This window comes from Euleptes europaea, chromosome 16 (genome assembly GCF_029931775.1).
Source record: "Euleptes europaea isolate rEulEur1 chromosome 16, rEulEur1.hap1, whole genome shotgun sequence".
NCBI classification, from domain to species: domain Eukaryota; kingdom Metazoa; phylum Chordata; class Lepidosauria; order Squamata; family Sphaerodactylidae; genus Euleptes; species Euleptes europaea.
In genome coordinates, this window is record NC_079327.1 from 9502633 (window position 1) to 9520474 (window position 17842).

Consider the following 17842-nt stretch of genomic DNA (forward strand, 5'->3'; position numbering starts at 1 on the left):
CCGTTGAGACGTTTTCTCTGCTGCGTCCCCGTTTTCCATCCGTGTCTCTGGGACGCGCCCGCTTCCCTTTCCAGCCCACTCCCCCCACCCCACCCCTCCTTCTTCCGCGCATCCTTGCAAACCCAGGAGCGGATCTGCTGCTTTCTAGACGCCCCCTTTCCCCCATTTGAATGCTCAAAACTCTGCACGGGGGGGGGGGGCTTGTTTTTGAGTTCTGCGAACTCGGGTGGGGAAAACGCGCGTCTGAAGAGTGGCAAATCCAAGGCCAAACCTCCCGTGCGTAAATGGAGCCCTTAGCCAAAGCGCTTCGCCGGCACCGGGAGAGGCAACAGGTGACTCCGGGCGCACGTCGAGGCTGGGCTCCCGGGGCTTGCTCCTGAGGAGCCCCGCGCTGGGACGGGAGGCGCGCTCCCGAGGGGACACGCGGGGCCTCCTCATGCCGTTCAGACGAGATCCAGGCCGAAGGGACTCTGGATTTCGACGGAGCGCAAGCAAGGGCTGAGCGCGGAATCGACGGGGACGCCGAAAGGGCTTTGTTTCGCACGTGTGTCCAAACCCAGTAGTTCCCAAAGTGGGCAGTACTACCCCCTGGGGGGCGGTGGGATTACCTAGGGGGGACTAAGAGGCGGGGGGACTTTAGAGGTGGGCTCCTTCAATTGTAATGTTGGATAGGGTCGGGGGGCGATGGGGTTGAGTTTGTGGAACCAAGGGGGCGGGGGGCTCGAAAAGTTTGGGAACCACTGTGTCCTAACCGGACCCGATGCGCGTTTCGTGGGTCTTCTGAAATGCGAGGGGACGCCAAAGTCCTCGATGGGTGTGATCGCCTGTGCGGTGATCTTTGGGGGGGGGGTCGTTCCCCCTTGTGGCTTCAGCCCAAAGCAAGCGTCAAACCCAAAGAAGCGTCAAACCGATTCAATACATCGACTGGGGACGATTGAGACGGGAGCCCTTCATTCGGTTCCTCTGGGACTTCGTTTGGGCGGGGGGGGGGGACAGAGCCGATCAGGGTGCAAAATTGTGTAGGGCGGAGGCAGAAGGGGTGCAAGATAAACACTGTGACCCTTCACAATTTATTCCCTTAGTGATTACAGAGTCTACCAAGCCTATAGTGGTTAAGAATGGTGTGGTCGCTATTTATGCCCTGGTTAATGCAATTAAACCTGTCTGAGCATTCTGATTCTGCATTTTGTTGCTGAACTCTACCTTTGAAATAAGTAGACTATGAGATCACCCATTACGACTGTTGTGAGTGGCCGCCATGCTTGTCTTGTATACTTTGGGGGGTTTACCCAGAAATGCCACAAGAAAGACCTCTGGACTTTTAACTCCCTTTTTAAATACAAATTTGCAGCCACCAATATCTGCTGACACAGAATAAAATTGCCCATCTTATTTGTATGTGCACAGAATTTAGGGACACACATTCCCAGGGCAGAGTAACTGACATTTTGAGTGAACTGTGTGTATCCATACATGTACAATCAACCCAATATCTGTGATCCTTTCAACCTTTGGGAATATTCTCACCTTTCCTGGGTGAATCATGTATATGTTTGACAATGCTCATATGTGCATGCTCCTAAATCTCTGGCCTGTTTCCCTCACCTGAAGCTGTTTGAGTCCTCATTCACACATGCAAGTCACCATTAGAAGCTGCCTGCATACCATCATGCCTAATGCCAGTGTGTCTCCCCTCCCCTTCCCACATATACACATGGGTCATTGACGCATTAGATGACCACAACTTCCCACTGCATGTCCAGCATGCATGCTGTCTGAGCATGGCTTTCCATGGTGAAAATGATGGAGGGGAGAATTATGTCGTGAGCTATTTTGGGTCCCCCATTGGGGGAGGAAAACAGAGAATACAAATAATCCATGGAAATTGTGCCTGAACAGGAAATCAGCATTAAAGTAAGGTACATGGATGTCAGTGGGACCTATAAGTGGGTGTAGACCTACCACACCAAAGAAAGATCTAGAACCTGCTTCTAGAACTTTGCATGTTTTTGCAAGGACAATATTGTTGAAATGAATATAACAGAGAGCTGACCTGGATTACTAGGATGGGAAGAGCAGCTATCCCTGTAATGTAGGTTTTTAGGATTGTTAAAATATTAAAACCCATAAGTGCTGCATAGCCACAGTTAAGCACCTCATACCTCAATCTGAACACACTTTAGGTTGAAATTCAGTGTGCAGGGTTGGGTTCTATAAATCCCATTGATTTCAAGTGCATTATGGGGGGTAAATCATTCTGACCAAAAGTTGTAAGGATGAGTGAATAAAGTGTCTTTGAAACACTCCAAATGATCAAAAAGTACCATATACATGCTCACTCTTTTAAAGATTTGAGCACGTGCTTAATTTTCCCACTGAAACCAAGGGCACTTCAATTTGTTTTAAGGTTGCCTCTGTCACACCTCCTGTTTGTTCAGATATGGTGTTTCTTTTTAGCATGCTTTTTTGGTAATTCGACTGGTCAAATGTATATTATTTTTAACATGCTGAGGGTTAACATTTTTAAGCAGGAGAGAGACAAACTTGGTGCTCAGGAGGGACTTCCCGTGTTCAAATTAATCAAAGGGGCCACCTGCTTTTAAAACAGGATGAGAGGTTAAAAATATAACTTTTAAAATCCTTACCGGTGTAAAAAAAAATTAAAAAAAATACATGAATGTGCTTGTAGCCTGTACCAGACAGCGTCCAGGGAAAGCTGGATTCAACAGCTTGTAATTGTAATCATAGATAACGTTTATTTATTTATTTTCTCTCTTGGACTGCCTTATCTGTCTCTTAAGCACTTAAAACTGAAATGCTTGTCTTTTTGCTGACTTGGGATGCTTTATCCTACGCATTTTTACTTGGTCGTGAGCACTATTGAACAGTGGGATTTGTCGCCAGATATCGCCTGTATGGGCTGGGGCGGTAAAGCTGCAACTTCCTTACCTGGAAGTAACCCCCACAAACATAAATCAGACCTCTGAGTAAATAAGGTTACAGGAGCCCTCTGCAGGTCGGTGTGGAGGTCTCTGCCCCGCCGGACTCCTGGGACTTTAACAATCTACTCCCATTAATAACATCGCTCCTCCAGGTCTCCCTGGCGGGGTCTTTCCCCCCAGCTAAAAAACCCTATTTCAGGGCAGTGAGTCTGGAGCGAGTTGGTTAAATTTCACTTTGAAGAAAGACTTTGTAAAGCTTGGTGGTGGTGGTGGGGTGTGTGTGTGGGGTCCCCCCTTCCCCCCAAAAAACTATCACATCTGACCTTGCCCCCCCCCCGGCATCCGGATCGTACGCCCATGCACACGAGCGCGTGTGTCCATTGACCCGACACTGGCAAATCCCAACTCGGAAGCGTTTTAGGATTGAGTGGTTACAACGCATAATGACCAGGGGGCTGTGTTTCTTTTAAAAACCGTGGAAAGGGGGGGGGTTAACAACCTCCCACCCCTCGGCCTTTCCGAGTCCCTGTTCGAGACTCCCGCCCCCTCCCCAAACCTACGCCCCCCCTTCCCCAGAATACGTCTCCTCCCAACTCTCCAGCACCGTCGATGAGATTTGCAAATGCTCCGCGTGTGTGTTTGTAGCAAGGAGGCGACTCGACGGTGCTGAAATCAATAAGGCTGTTTAAAATTCAAAGGCCCGCAAATCGTTCTGTTTGTCCTTTGATGGTGGGGTGGGGGGGGCTGGGCTGATTAAAAATGCGGCCAGGAACGCGTAATTGCTGCACTAATTAAGAAGTCTTTAATTTCTTCCCCTGGAATATTTGTTTGAAGCTGGATTTCTCTTCTGCTCCGCGCAGCGTGTTGAGGGCAGGCAGTCTCTGTCTCTCTCTCTCTGGCCATTTATGCAGGGGAGGTTTTGCCTTGGGTTTGCTGCTCTCCCGATGCACATTTTCCCCCACCCAAATTCTCAAAACCGAAAAATAAGCCCCCGTGCAGAGTTTTGAAAATTCAAACGGGGGAAATGTGCATCCAGGGAGCAGCAAACCCAAGGCAAAACCTCCCGTGCATACATGGCCTCTCTCCTCTGGTCATTTATGCACGGGAGGTTTTGCTTTGGATTTGCCCCTCTCTAGACGCACGTTTTTCCCATCCAAATTCTCCAAACTCAACAGTAAGCCCCAATGCAGATTTTGGATGGAGGAAATGTACATATAGAGAGCAGCAAATCCAAGGCAAAACCTCCCGTGCATAAATGGCTCTACATTTTCCCCATCTGAATTCTCAAAACTCTGAATTGGGTGCTTATTTTGGAGTTTTGAGAATCTGGGTGGGGAAAATGTGCATCTCCAGAGAGGCAAATCCAAGGCAAAGTTTCCCATGCCTAAATGGCCTCTCTCTTCCCCCCACCCCATCTCTTTCTCTCTTCTGGTCCTCCACCCCCAAACACACACCCATTCCCCATGACCCCTTTGGAGCAATAGAGCAGGCCGCGCTGTGGAAACAGCCAGATGAATATATAATTTATTACTTTTTGCAAAGCATCTGCTCCGGAGACTGCCGCTTTATGGTGGGGGGGGGGGGCGGGGGCGGCGAGGGACGCGTGAAGATGCGGTTCAGACGCCGCAACGGGGGCGTCGCCCCGCAAAAATTCAATCCCCGGCATCTCCAGTTAAAGGGACTAGGCCAGTAGGTGATGTGAAAGACCTCAGCCTGAGACCCTGGAGAGCCGCTGCCGGTCTGAGTAGACAATACTGACCAAGGGTCTGACTCAGTATAAGGCAGCTTCACGTGTTCATGTGTAGAGCCTCTGCTTGGCATGCAGAAGGACACAGGTTCAATCCCCGGCATCTCCAGTTCAAGGGACCAGGCAAGCAGGTGATGTGGAAGACCCTCTGCCTGAGACCCTGGAGAGCCGCTGCCGGTCTGAGTAGACAATACTGACTTGGATGGACCAAGGGTCTGATTCAGTATAAGGCAGCTTCGTGGGTTCGTGCGAGCTCTTTGCAGAACCCGGGCACCCAGGAAAGAAAAGTATTCTTCTAAGTACCTGAGCGACAGCAAGAGAGAGACTTTCTCTCTCTCTTCCCCTCCTTCCTTTCCTCCTCTGTCGTTGCCGGCAAATAAATATTTAAACTCATCAGGCGAGCATACAAATGCTCCTCTTTAGGAAGGGAGGGATGGAGAAGGAAGGTAGGTAGGTGGGTGGGTGGGGAGAGGGGGGAAACGGGTGGGATTGTTCTGCGGGGCGAGCGACCCCGGCGTCAAACTCCCCTGCGCGTTTACACTGCGGCCATTTACTCATGGAAGGTTTTGCATTGGATTTGTCGCTCTATGGATGCACCTTTTCCCCATCTGAATTCTCAAAACTCTGCATGGCGGCTTATTGCTGAGTTTTGAGAATATGGATTGGGGGGAAAGTGCATCTAAAGAGTGGCAAATCCAGTGCAAAACCTTCCATGGATAAATGGCCTGCGAGCTCCCCCCCTCTCTCACCCCCCCTTTCTCTCTCACCCCACCCCTTTCCCGAGCAAGACAATGCGTCCATTATGCTTCCCCCCGTCCCTCCTGTCTCTTGACCGATCTTTGTCCGGTGATTTTCTCAGGATGGGTTTGGGGAGGGGCCGCCGACTCACCCCGCCGGGCCCTTTTTGACAGGGGAGGGGGGATCTATTCTAAAGTTAAAAAGTAGGTGGAGGAAATTGGGTGGGGGGGAGAAGGGACCAGAAAACAGATCACGAGGTGTAAGGCTTGCGTTTGTGGGCCAGAAGATGGGGGGGGGGGAGTTATCCCAGACTTCCTGCCACGATCCGGTTCGTGTTGGATACTCCAGCGCGCAAGCATGGGAGGTTTTGCCTTGGATTTGCCACTCGCCAGATGCACATTTTCCCCATCCGAATTCTCAAAATTCAAAAATAAGCCCCCATGCAGAGTTTTGAGAATTCAGATGGGGAAAATGTGCATCTAGAGAGCAGCAAGACACTGAGGGAGGGGCCATGGCTCAGTGGCAGAGCATCTGCTTGGCATACAGAAGGTCCCAGGCTCAATCCCCGGCATCTCCAGTTCAAGGGACTGGGCAGGTAGGTGATGTGAAAGACCCCTGCCTGAGACCCTGGAGAGCCGCTGCCGGTCTGAGTGGACAATACTGACTTTGATGGACCCAGGGTCTGATCCAGTATAAGGCAGCTGCATGTGCTCATGTGAAAATCTCCCACGCATAAATGAGGTCTAGGTGGGGGGACGAGAAAAACGGGAACCCATCAACAAAAATTACATCCTGGAAAACTACACACACACTACCTGAGCTGAATAAAGGCCTTGCATTCATGGCTCATTACCAGTGCTGATTTCTCCACACCCATCTCTCCCCTGGACATCACAGACTCTTCTGCATGCCACACCTAATCCCATCACGCCTGCTATTCACATTTACATACTGTTAACATTTACATACTAATGCTTGTCTGAATTCACTCTCCTCTACTTAAAGACAGATGGATTCACATTCTAAGCTGTATCTGAAGAAGGGAGCTGCGGCTCACGAAAGCTCATACCCTACCAGAAAATATTTTTGTTAGTCTTTAAGGTGCTACAGGACTCTTGCCCTTTTCTACTACTGCAGACAGACTAACACGGCTACCCACTGTGAATTATCTACACACAGAGATGCCATTTATGCATGGGAGGTTTTGCCTTGGATTTGCCACTCTTTAGATGCAGTTTTCCCCCCATCCATATTCTCAAAACTCAACAACAAGCCCCCATGCAGAGTTTTGAGAATTCGGATGGGGAAAAATGTGCATCTAGAAAGTGGCAAACCCAAGGCAAAACCTCCCATGAATAAATGGCCAGAGAGAGAGAGAGAGTTTGCAGGGCTATTCATTTGATCGCCTCTGGCACATGGATCCCCGTCTGTGCTCACCGGGCGCAGAGCGGGGGGTTCGAACTTGCAAACTCGTGGGGAGGGGAAGAGGGGGAATCTCGCCTTGTTGCAAACAGACCGCAGGCTTCTCTCGCTGGCCACCCGACAGGACGGCCAAGATAACAGGCTCCACACAAACACAAAGGGCTAGTTGCCATTCGAGGCACGGCGGGTCCCTCTAATGATGTTTATCCTCATTGATAGCAAAACGCTTCGGTTTTGTTCGCCGGGGCGGGCGGCGGAGAAGGGGAGAGACTCCGGAATGACTTTCAGGGCTGGTTGGGATTTATCTCTAGGGAGGAGGACCGGGCCCAAGGAGGATCGTGTATTCAGATTTGGGTGGGTGGGTGGGAGGGCTGAAAGCGAGGTGTAGGACGAACAACGCCCCGAGGTCAAAGGCATTTCCAGCACAGACGTCAGGCGAATCAATGGGAACAGCCCAGTCTCTGGCCAGCCCCGCCAGATTGTTATATTAGAAAAGGGCAAGAGTCCAGTAGCACCTTAAAGACTAGTCTTAAAGACTTGTTCGTCTTTAAGGTGCTACTGGACTCTTGCCCTTTTCTACTACTGCAGACAGACTAACACGGCTACCCACTGAAGATTGTTATATGACTGCTAATTCAAGCCCGCAGCAGCAGATTTAAGCAGATTTTTGGGGGAGGGGGGGAGGAAGAAGAGTTGGTTTTTCTATGCCGACTTTCTCTACCACTTAAGGAAGAATCCACCGGTTCACAATCACTTTTCCCTCCCCACAACAGACGCCCTGTGAGGTAGGTGGGCCTGAGAGAGCTCTAAGAGAGCTGTGACTAGCCCAAGGTCACCCAGCTGGCTTCGTGTGGAGGAGTGGGGAAACAAATCCAGTTCACCAGATTAGCCTCCGCCTCTCACGTGGAGGAGCTGGGGATCAAACCCAGTTCTCTACATCAGAGTCCACCGCTCCAAACCACCGCACCACGCTGGCTCCCGCAACACAACACACCCAGACACACACCCTCTCGGAACAAGCCCTCTCCTCCCCAAATCTCCAAGGCTAATCCGGCGTCCAAACCGAAGTCGCGCCCCGAAGTCCTGGACAGTCATCTGGGGCTGATTCCTTCCACACTGGGTGTGTTTTGATACCGCAGAGTCTCGGGTGCTTCGGAGTAAGGGGGGGGCATGGGGGCTCCCTTTAAAAACAAAGCCAGGACACCCTTAAACAAAAATATAGCATCGGACACTTCCCATTTGGGCCACCCAGTACACCAACCTTCTTTTCTTTTCTTTCCGTAGGCATTTATACCACTCTTTTCTCCCATCGGGAGACTTCTAAGCGGCTTACAAAATAAACTGGCTCCGAAAGGCAGAATGGAAATCCTGTTGGTTGAGCGAACAAGAAGCTTTTGGGGCTGCCATCCTTTGGGGTTGCAGGCTCTTGAGTCAGTGGGGCTTTGCTTCAGAGTAGGCGTGCGCAGGATCGGATTGCAGGCTGGCTGTCACTTGACAGTGAATGAAGGCGACCTGACTTCCACGGGTAGGATGGGACGGTCCACCTGAGAAGTGTCACGTGTGGAGGACAGTACTGGCGACTCAATTACCTGCAAGGTGAACTTTCTTACGGGAGGGATCATTTTCATCCTCCCCACGTTGTAAGAATAGTTTTACCAGGCCTCCTCAAGAGCCAACGGGTGACCAAATGGCCTTTGGTAGGACTTCTCCTTGGGTTTAATTCTTAAGATTATTTTGCTTTAAACAAGGTGTGGGTGGGGGGTCCAGCTGGATATCTCCAAGGCAGAAACTTACAAAGAGATTTGTCTTGAGCTGCTAGGGAGGGGCTATGGGTCAGTTTGTAGAGCATCTACTTGGCATGCAGAAGGTCCCAGGTTCAATCTCTGGCAACTCCAGTTAAAGGGACTAGGCAAGTAGGCGATGGGAAAGACCTCCGCCTGAGACCCTGGAGAGCTGCTGCCGGTCTGAGCAGACGATACTGACTTTGATACAATACTGATTTGATGGACCAAAGGTCTGGTTCAGTATAAGGCAGCTTCATGTGTTCGTGTAGGACGCTCCCTTATACTGATTCAGACTCTTGGTCCCTTAAAGTCAGTATTGTCTACTCAGACCGTCAGCGGCTCCCCAAGGTCTCAGGCAGAGGTCTTTCACATCACCTGCTTGCCTAATCCCTTTAACTGGAGGCACCGGGGATTGAACCTGAGACTTTCTGCATGCCAAGCAGATGCTCTGCCGCTCAGCCACAGACCTCCCCCCTGGCTCCACCAATGACCACTAGGCATGATAACTAAAGGGAGCCTCCAGGATCAGGGTCAATCTCTGAATTCCAGAGCTAGGAAGCAACATCAGGGAAAGGCTTTGGCCTCTATCCCCATTGTGAAGCAGCACCAGGTGGACCTCTTGCCTGATCCTATAGGGCGCCTCAGAGGTTCTCTGTCCCTTCTGCTGCCACCTGGAAGGGAGACAACATTCAGGGCAAATCTAGAACCGGCTCTCCTCGCAGCTTACTACGAGCTAGTGCCTTTAGCTCAGCCCAAAGCCATGGTGCTAGGAACGACTCTGTTTTAAAGGTTTTTTTTTATATATATACAACATTCAGCCCAGATGCACGGGAACATTGATGCGCCAGGGGACTCAAATCACACATGATTGTGTGGCCATTTATGCACGGGAGGTTTTGCCTTGGATTTGCCGCTCTCTAGAGGAACATTTCCCCCATCCGAATTCTCAAAAGTAAAAAATAAGTCCCCATACAGAGTTTTGGGAATTCCGATGGGGGAAATGTTCATCTAGAGAGCGGCAAATCCAAGGCAAAACTTCCCATGCCTAAGTGGCCTGTGTGTTAAGTGCCCTCTGGTTGCTTCCGACCTATGGCGCCCCTATAAATCAATGTCCCCCCAAACATCTTATTGTTAACGACCTTGCTCAGGTCTGCAGACCGAGGGCCCTAGCTCCCTCGGCCGAGTCAATCCATCTCACCTTGAGTCCTCCTCTTTTCCTTCTCCCTTCAACTTTTCCTAGTATTATTGTCTTTTCCAGTGACTCTTGGCTTCTCAGAACTGGCCTCTAGCCGTCTGGATTCTCTCCGACGGCAGAAGGGCCCAGAGGCAGGCCCTGGTCGCTGGGAACTGACTCGGTGGTCGCCTTCAAGGGTCGCCGGGCAGCCTGGGAAACGGTCCCTACCTGGAGCCGCCCGACGGTGCGACGCAATGTAAGGGGACGCTTTGGCTTCCCCGTGGCCTGCAACGGACGGCACGGGAGTTGCAGCCCGCGGGAGAAGCGACCCCCCCCCACCAACAACAACAACACACCCGAGCATAGCTGCAAGCTCCACCCCAGAGTCCTATCCCCGTCATCACACTCTCACATCGACACCCCTAAGGGTCAGAAGAACCACACGCGTCTTGGAATGAAGTCCAAAGGCACGTGGGAAAAAGTTTTACCCGACCCGTCCTACTTGGAAACTTTCAGCGACCTCCGGGCAGATGCTCTGCGGGGCTTCATAAGAACACGCGAAAGGCCCTGTTGGATCAGACCCAGGGCCATCAAGCCCAGCAGTCTGTTCACACAGTGGCCAACCAGGGGCCTCTAGGAAGTCCACCAACAAGACAACTGCAGCAGCACCATCCTGCCTGTGTTCCTCTACACCCAAAATAATAGGCATGCTCCTCTGACCCTGGAATAGGTATGCATCATGACTAGTATCCACTTTTAATAGTAGCCATGGGTAGCCCTTTCCTCCATGAACATGCCCACTCCCCTCTTAAAGCCTTCCAAGTTGGCAGCCATCACCACCTCCTGGGGCAGGGAGTTCCACCATTTAACCATGCAATTTAACTCCAGGGTCGCAAGAGGAAACCCCTTTCTCCCACACGCTCACTCTTTGTCCTGAAACCCGGAGCGGCTCCTCCTGCCTCCCGTTTCTCCGCTCACACGGGGACAGGAACAACCCTTGCGCCTGAAACCTGCGCTAGCCGGGCAGTTAGGATGGACTGGAGCGCTTGAAGTGCCTATTCCCTGTTTCTTAATTTGGAGGGGTGGGGGGGTTAACTCTTGTCAGCCTGTGCAATACCCCGCGTTGGAAAATAGCAAAGTCCCCACCCCGGAATCCCTTCTTTCCACGTCCCCATGCCCTTTTATGCCCCCTCTCCCCCCAGGATCTGGAAGCTGCTCCATTTGACTTGGAATTGCCTTTAGCATGCCCCCAAGAGGCAAATCTCGGGATTCCTTTTCTGCTGACTCTCTCTCCCGCCCCCCTTAATGTCTTTAGGAAATGTGACCCCCACCCATCGGAAAATCGGAAACCCCCACCCCCCGGGACTCTCCCTTCCCCTTGCAATGCGGATGCGCGCAACAACCCTCCGCATCTCCGTCGGGGGAAGCGAAGCGGGCGGCACAGAGAGCCATCGAGCCCGAAGCGAAGGCCTGCCCGTCTGAACGCCACCCACTCCCCGCGGGGAAGCCTCGTGTCCAGCCGCGCCTGCAAAAAAAGGACCCCCTCCCCAGTTGCAAACGCTGCGCGTCGCGGGCGGGTTTGCTGCCAGCCCTCGAAAATCAATCCATGGGGAGGGGCCGTGGCTCAGTGGTCGAGCATCTGCTTGGCACCCAGAAGGTCCCAGGTTCAATACCCGGCAGTTCAAGGGACTAGGCAAGTAGGTGAAGTGAAAGACCCCTGCCTGAGACCCTGGAGAGCGGCTGCCGGTCTGAGTAGACAATGCTGACTTTGATAGACCAAAGGTCTGATTCAGTATGAGGCAGCTTCATGGGTTCAACTCCACCCCTTTTTCTCCTTCAGTTTCTTTGCATTTCCAACCTGTCCGGTAAGTTGGAGTCCATCGCTGCGCTCTGGTAGTCGTGAAGCTTCAGGCTGTGAATGAGCTTAAATGAAAGGGGGCGAGAAAGAGACCCTAGTGGAAGCGGGGACACCCTCTTCCCTCTAAGCGTCACGGAGGGCCGCCCGATCATCTCCATTAAGCAGAGAGAGAGAGAAATAAGATGGGTGATCAATAATTTATACCAAGAGTCCCAACTGCAGGCATTATAATTATAATATTTGCAAAGCAATCTCTGGCTGGCCGGGCTTTAACAGTAAACTCAAACCAGTCACACTGTTAATCGCCCCCCCTGCCCTGCCCCCCTCCAAACGAGAATACAAACAAATTACTGTAAATTCTATTTTGCTCCTCATTTAGCATGCCTTGCCTGGGATCCGAGAGCAACTGACAAAAAAATATTGTTTTTAATGTAACTCATAGAACCATAGAGTTGGAAGGGACCACCAGGGTCATCTAGTCCAACTCCCTGCTTAATGCAGGAAATTCACACCTACCTCCCCGACACCCCCCCTACTCCATGCCCAGAAGATGGCCAAGATGCCCTCCCTCTCATGAACTGCCTAAGGTCATAGAATCAGCATTGCTGACAGATGGCCATCTAGCCTCTGCTTAGAAACCTCCAGGGAAGGAGAGCACCACCTCCAGAGGAAGCCGGTTCCACTGGGAAACCACTCTAACCGTTAGAAAATTCTTCCTAATGAGCAGACGGAAACTCTTTTGATTTAATTTCAACCCATTGGTTCTGGAGTGGGGGGTGGGGAGAGGCTTGGAGCCCTTGGGCGAAGATGCTCAGAAGGATGTCTGAGCATCCCCCCCTCACGTGCCAAGAGGAAGCAGCTATTGGGGGTGGGGGAGGTAAGGTCAGATGTAAACGGGCCCGGTCTTTGGGTCATGTCGATTCTTTGTAGTCATCCAGACGTGACATGGCTTAACTTCAAAGGAAGCGCATGTATTTTTTGTTTTTAAGGAGCCATTGCTGGAACACAATACCCCATTTGGGATGATAAGAATCGGTTTCACGAAAACAATAGCCTCCAGGTTGAAAGAGGATGGAGAGGAGGGGAGGGGGAGAATCGGGGATGTGTGTGCAGGCCTGACACCTGGCGATCTCCAGGCATCTGGCATAAGCGCTCCCTCCTCTACTCATGTGTCTTCCCATTGAAGGCAAAGAGCGGCTTATTTCCTAGTATGCCTTTGTGGTCCAGGGCTGTAATCCTATGCACACTTGCAAGGAGGCAAGACCTGTTGAGCTCAACGGGACATAATGGTAAAGGTCCCCTGTGCAAGCACTGGGTCATTCCTGACTCATGGGGTGACGTCACATCCCGAGTTTTCTAGGCAGACTTTGTTTACGGGGTGGTTTGCCAGTGCCTTCCCCAGTCGTCTACACTTGACCCCCAGCAAGCTGGGTCCTCATTTGACCGACCCTCAGAATATGGAAGGCTGAGTCAACCTTGAGCCGGCTACCTGAAACCAACTTCCCTTGGGATCGAACTCAGGTCGTGAGCAGAGCTTTTGACTGCAGTACTGCAGCTTACTACTCTGCGCCATGGGGCTCTCAACAGGACATACTTCTGCATAAATATGCTTAGGATGCTTCTCCACGCCTATTCCCCCTCTGCATATCACACCTGATCCAGTCATGCCTGCTAATGCCATTTACCTGGTATTGACATTTACATGCTATTGCCATTGGGTGTCTGAATTTGTTTTTCTCTAATTAAGGACAGATGGACACACGTTCTAGCTGTATCTGATAAAGTGAGCTGTGGCTCATGGAAGCTCATACCCTGCCAGAAATGTTAGTTATTAAGGTGCAGGGGGCCCATCAGAAGAGCCAGCGTGGTGTAGTGGTTAAGAGTGGTGGTTTGGAGCGGTGGACTCTGATCTGGAGAACTGGGTTTGATTCCCCACTCCTCCACATGAGCGGCGGAGGCTAATCTGGCGAACTGGATTTGTTTCCCCACTCCTACACACGAAGCCAGCTGGGTGACCTTGGGCTAGTCAGAGCTCTCTCAGCCCCACCCACCTCACAGGGTGTCTGCTGTGAGGAGGGGAAGGGAAGATGATTGTGAGCCAGTTTGAGTCTTCCTTAAGTGGTAGATTGGAGGAGAGTGTTACGGATACCATGGACTGCCAAAAAAACAAATCAGTGGGTTATAGATCAAATCAAGCCTGAACTGACCCTAGAAGCTAAAATGACTAAACTGAGATTATCGTATTTTGGTCACGTAATGAGATGACAAGAGTCACTAGAAAAGACAATCATGCTAGGAAAAGTTGAGGGCAGCAGGAAAAGAGGAAGACCCAACAAGAGATGGACTGACTCAATAAAGGAAGCCACAGCCATCAATTTGCAAGATCTGAGCAAGACAGGACATTTTGGAGGACTTTCATTCATAGGGTCGCCATGAGTCGGAACCGACTTGACGGCACTTCACACACACAAAGTCGTCATATAAAAACCAACTCTTCTTGTTCTCCTCCTCCTCCTTCTTCTACTACCACTACTTCTTCCACTTCTTCTACTTCTTGTTTTCATACAACTTTGGATATAAGCATAATGGACGTAATGGGCAAAGACACCCTGTGATCAGAACTGTAGCTTCAAATTGGAAAGTGTGTGATCCTAACAAGTGGCATTTGCTAGGTGCGGATATTGTTCATGCCCTATTAAAAAGAAACTGAATATATTTCCTGGCACACTGCAGACTCATTTGAGCCCAAAACCTAAGTGTGAAAACTCCAACAATACCAGTTTTTTAAAAAAAAAAAACAAAAGGTTTGGGGATGCGGCCCAACTTGTAGCCCCCAGTCCGAGCCCCACTGCTTAAATCTATCGAGATCAATGGGATTTGTGCGCATGTAATTGAGCTCTTAATCAAAACTTACTTTCTACATGTCAGGGAATGGATTTTTTTTCTTCATCTGGGATCGCTGAAAAAGCAAACCCTGCCAGAATAAACTCTGCAAAGCAAACGCGAAATCATTCGGTGATGATGGCTTCGAGAACTTCAAAAGTGTTCACAGGCTGGCCTCCTCATAAAGCCGCGTATTGTTTTGTCTCACCCTTTTTTTAACTCATTTCCTGAGCATTAGAAGAAGAAAAAAACCCACCATGGAATGCGGGGATATAGCTGTCCTGAGCCTCAAGTTGTAAAATGGTATATTATTCTTTGAACAGTTGCACTTGGAAAGGAACCAGTAATTTATATGAGAAGTGTTTGATTGCTTGCTTATCCAGTGACCCGTGGTAAGTCAGCTTATTCCAGAAATGGTAGGAAACAAAAGGCAGCTAAACAGTGGGTATATATACTGAGGCTGCCATTCGAAAGACATCTACTTGGCAGTGAGTTAGCCTGAAATCAATGTTACTTTTCCACGTAAATGAGGCTCAGACAGAAGCAGCGAAAAGGGAGTGCGGCATATGTGACTACTGTCATTTACGCATGGAAGTTTTACCTGAGGTTCGTTGCTGGCCGGACCCAGACTTTCCTGTTGGGAATCTCTGCACCAGCAGTCTCCAAGCTCAGATCAAGTCCCCGCCCCTTTTAATGCTGCTTCGTAACTGGCTTACTTGTGGTGCTGACTGTGAGAGCATTTTAAGGGCCACACCATAAAAAACGGAGCAATCTGAAAGGGGTGGGGGGATAAATCAAGCCCCGGTTTTAAAAAGCCTTTCTTCTGCTCAGAAAGAGCTCCCAGGAAGCAGGAAGTATTTCAATCCCCGCTTCTGGACATGCTGCTTTGTAATTGGCTGTGAGCGAGACCGAGTTTGCGTGCCCCGCGCTTTCCCTAATGCAGGGGGATTTCACCCGGGCTAAGCTCAGGGGAGATGGAAGAATTGGGTTAACAGAGGGACAGGAAGTCCCAGGATTTTTGATGGCTGGCCGCGAAGTAATCTCTAACAGAGGGGAAACTCATGCATAACTCCAAGGAACAACCGAGACTGCCTGAGGGCGAAAAACCCATGCATAAACAACCTACTATTAACTCTCCACTGTGCTGCTTAAGGGGAATTAGGGAGACAAATCAACCCAAATGATGCTGGATCCAACCCAAAGAATCAAGCCCAAAGAATTCTTCAAAAAAAAAAAAAAAGAGAATTGTTTGAAGATGCAGGAGTGAAAAAGCGATTGCTTTTTCATAAGGATTTAATCCTCCCATGAAAGTGAAACGTCCAGCAATAGGAAACATGGTAGTTTTATGTTGACGTGTGGGGATATAATACATTTACCATTTTCAAAATAGTATTTGGAAGAAAATAGCTTTTAATAGACTGAATAAAAATATCTGATAAAAAAAACCCCTTGGAGATAATCCAGGCCAAGTTAAGCACTTTTAAATCCCGTTGATTGTAGCAGGAGAGCTACAAACAGTAGATAAAACATGAGGGGGAAAAATACTCTGGCTTGATCAGACTCGTTTTTTCTTTGGGATTACCCAGCCTTCCCATCCAACATATATTAACATCTGGACTTTCTCACCTGGTAAAATTAGCTCCCTTGCCAATAAAGACAAGGCAAGATGACAATTTGCTTTGAGTCCCCCACCCCTTGTCCCAGATGTGGACTGATCAGGGTCATATATCCCTATGGGTTTATGATGCCATTCACAGAAGTTATGTATTTATTTGTTCAACTGTTTGTTTTTTTTACTTCATTTATACCTTCCTTTCTCCCCAGTGGGACCCAAAGTGCCTTATATTGCCCTCACCTCCATTTTACCCTCATGACAACCCTCAGGTAGATTCGATTGAGTGTGTGCTGTGGGCCCAAGGTCGCCCAGCAAGCTTCTGTAGTAAAGCGGGGATCTGAACCCAGATGCTAGAGTAGGGTTGCCAACCTCCAGGTACTAGCTGGAGATCTCCCGCTATTACAACTGACCTCCAGGCGACAGAGACCAGTTCACCTGGAGAAAATGGCCACTTTGGCAATTGGACTCTATGGCATTAAAGTCCCTCCCCTCCCCAAACCCCACCCTCCTCAGGCTCCATCCCAGAAACCTCCCACCAGTGGTGAAGAGGGTCCTGGCATCCCTATGCTAAAGCAACACTCTAACCACTACACCACACTGGCTTTCTATTTACAGAGGCTGGTGATGGGTGAGGAAGTTGGATTCTTCCAGCTCCTGTATTCTAGAGCAGCCCATGAGATTTCAGAATTTGGCCCCTCTGTGCTCAAGACACAGAACGTCTAAGAGTCCAACATCTTTGCCCATCATCAGCTTCTATAATAGTTTGTATCATCCAGCAATGGGTATCGTCCTGGTATTTATTTATTTATTTTGCCATCAAGTTACAACCTTATGGCGACCCCATAGGGTTTTCAAGGCAAGAGACATTCAGATGTGTTTTGCCATTGCCTGCCTCTGTGTAGCGACTCCAGGCTTCCTTATGGTTACCCATCTAAGTACTAACCAAGGCTGGCCCTACTTAGCTTCCATGATCAGATGGCAATGGGCTAGCTCGGTCTATTCAGGTCAGGGCCTTCCCTGTATACATGGACAGAAAAGAAAAACAAAATCCCAGCACAATGCATTTAGGCATAACTTTTTCTGTGTTGTGAACCTCTGGTACTGACCCCACCCCACTTTGGTCCAGAAAATGTAACATCTTCCTGTAGTTTTTGGGAACCAGTTTTTCTTGACCTAAGGCCATCTTGAAATTCTGATTTTCTCTTGCAGTATTTTCATTTCGAAATAAAATATGCCAATAGCAACAAGAACTATGAGCGGTTTCATGAAAAATGGAAACTATTTTATCAGTATATTGAGGTTTAATTATAATAATCAAGCATATTGTGGCCCAATAATAACAACACTAATAATCGCAGTAGAATAATAGAGTAGCTTTTGATAAGACTTTTGATAAGACGATTATCATCTGGCTGTAAGATTAGTAATGCTAAAACTTCCCTTTTTATGTAGGGCAGTCACTCCAGCCATAAGACTACGTCGAATAGCATGGCATTGTAATCTGTTTGATTTGCTTTTCATTTTTCTGGTTTCTTTCAAATTTATTGTTAATATCCCTATTTCCCCTTCCTTTTGTATACCTTTTATATCAATAATAAATAAATAAATAAAACATGCCACATAGCCGTGCAATATGTACATAGCCATGATTCCGCGGAGTATCTAGTTTATGTGTCATT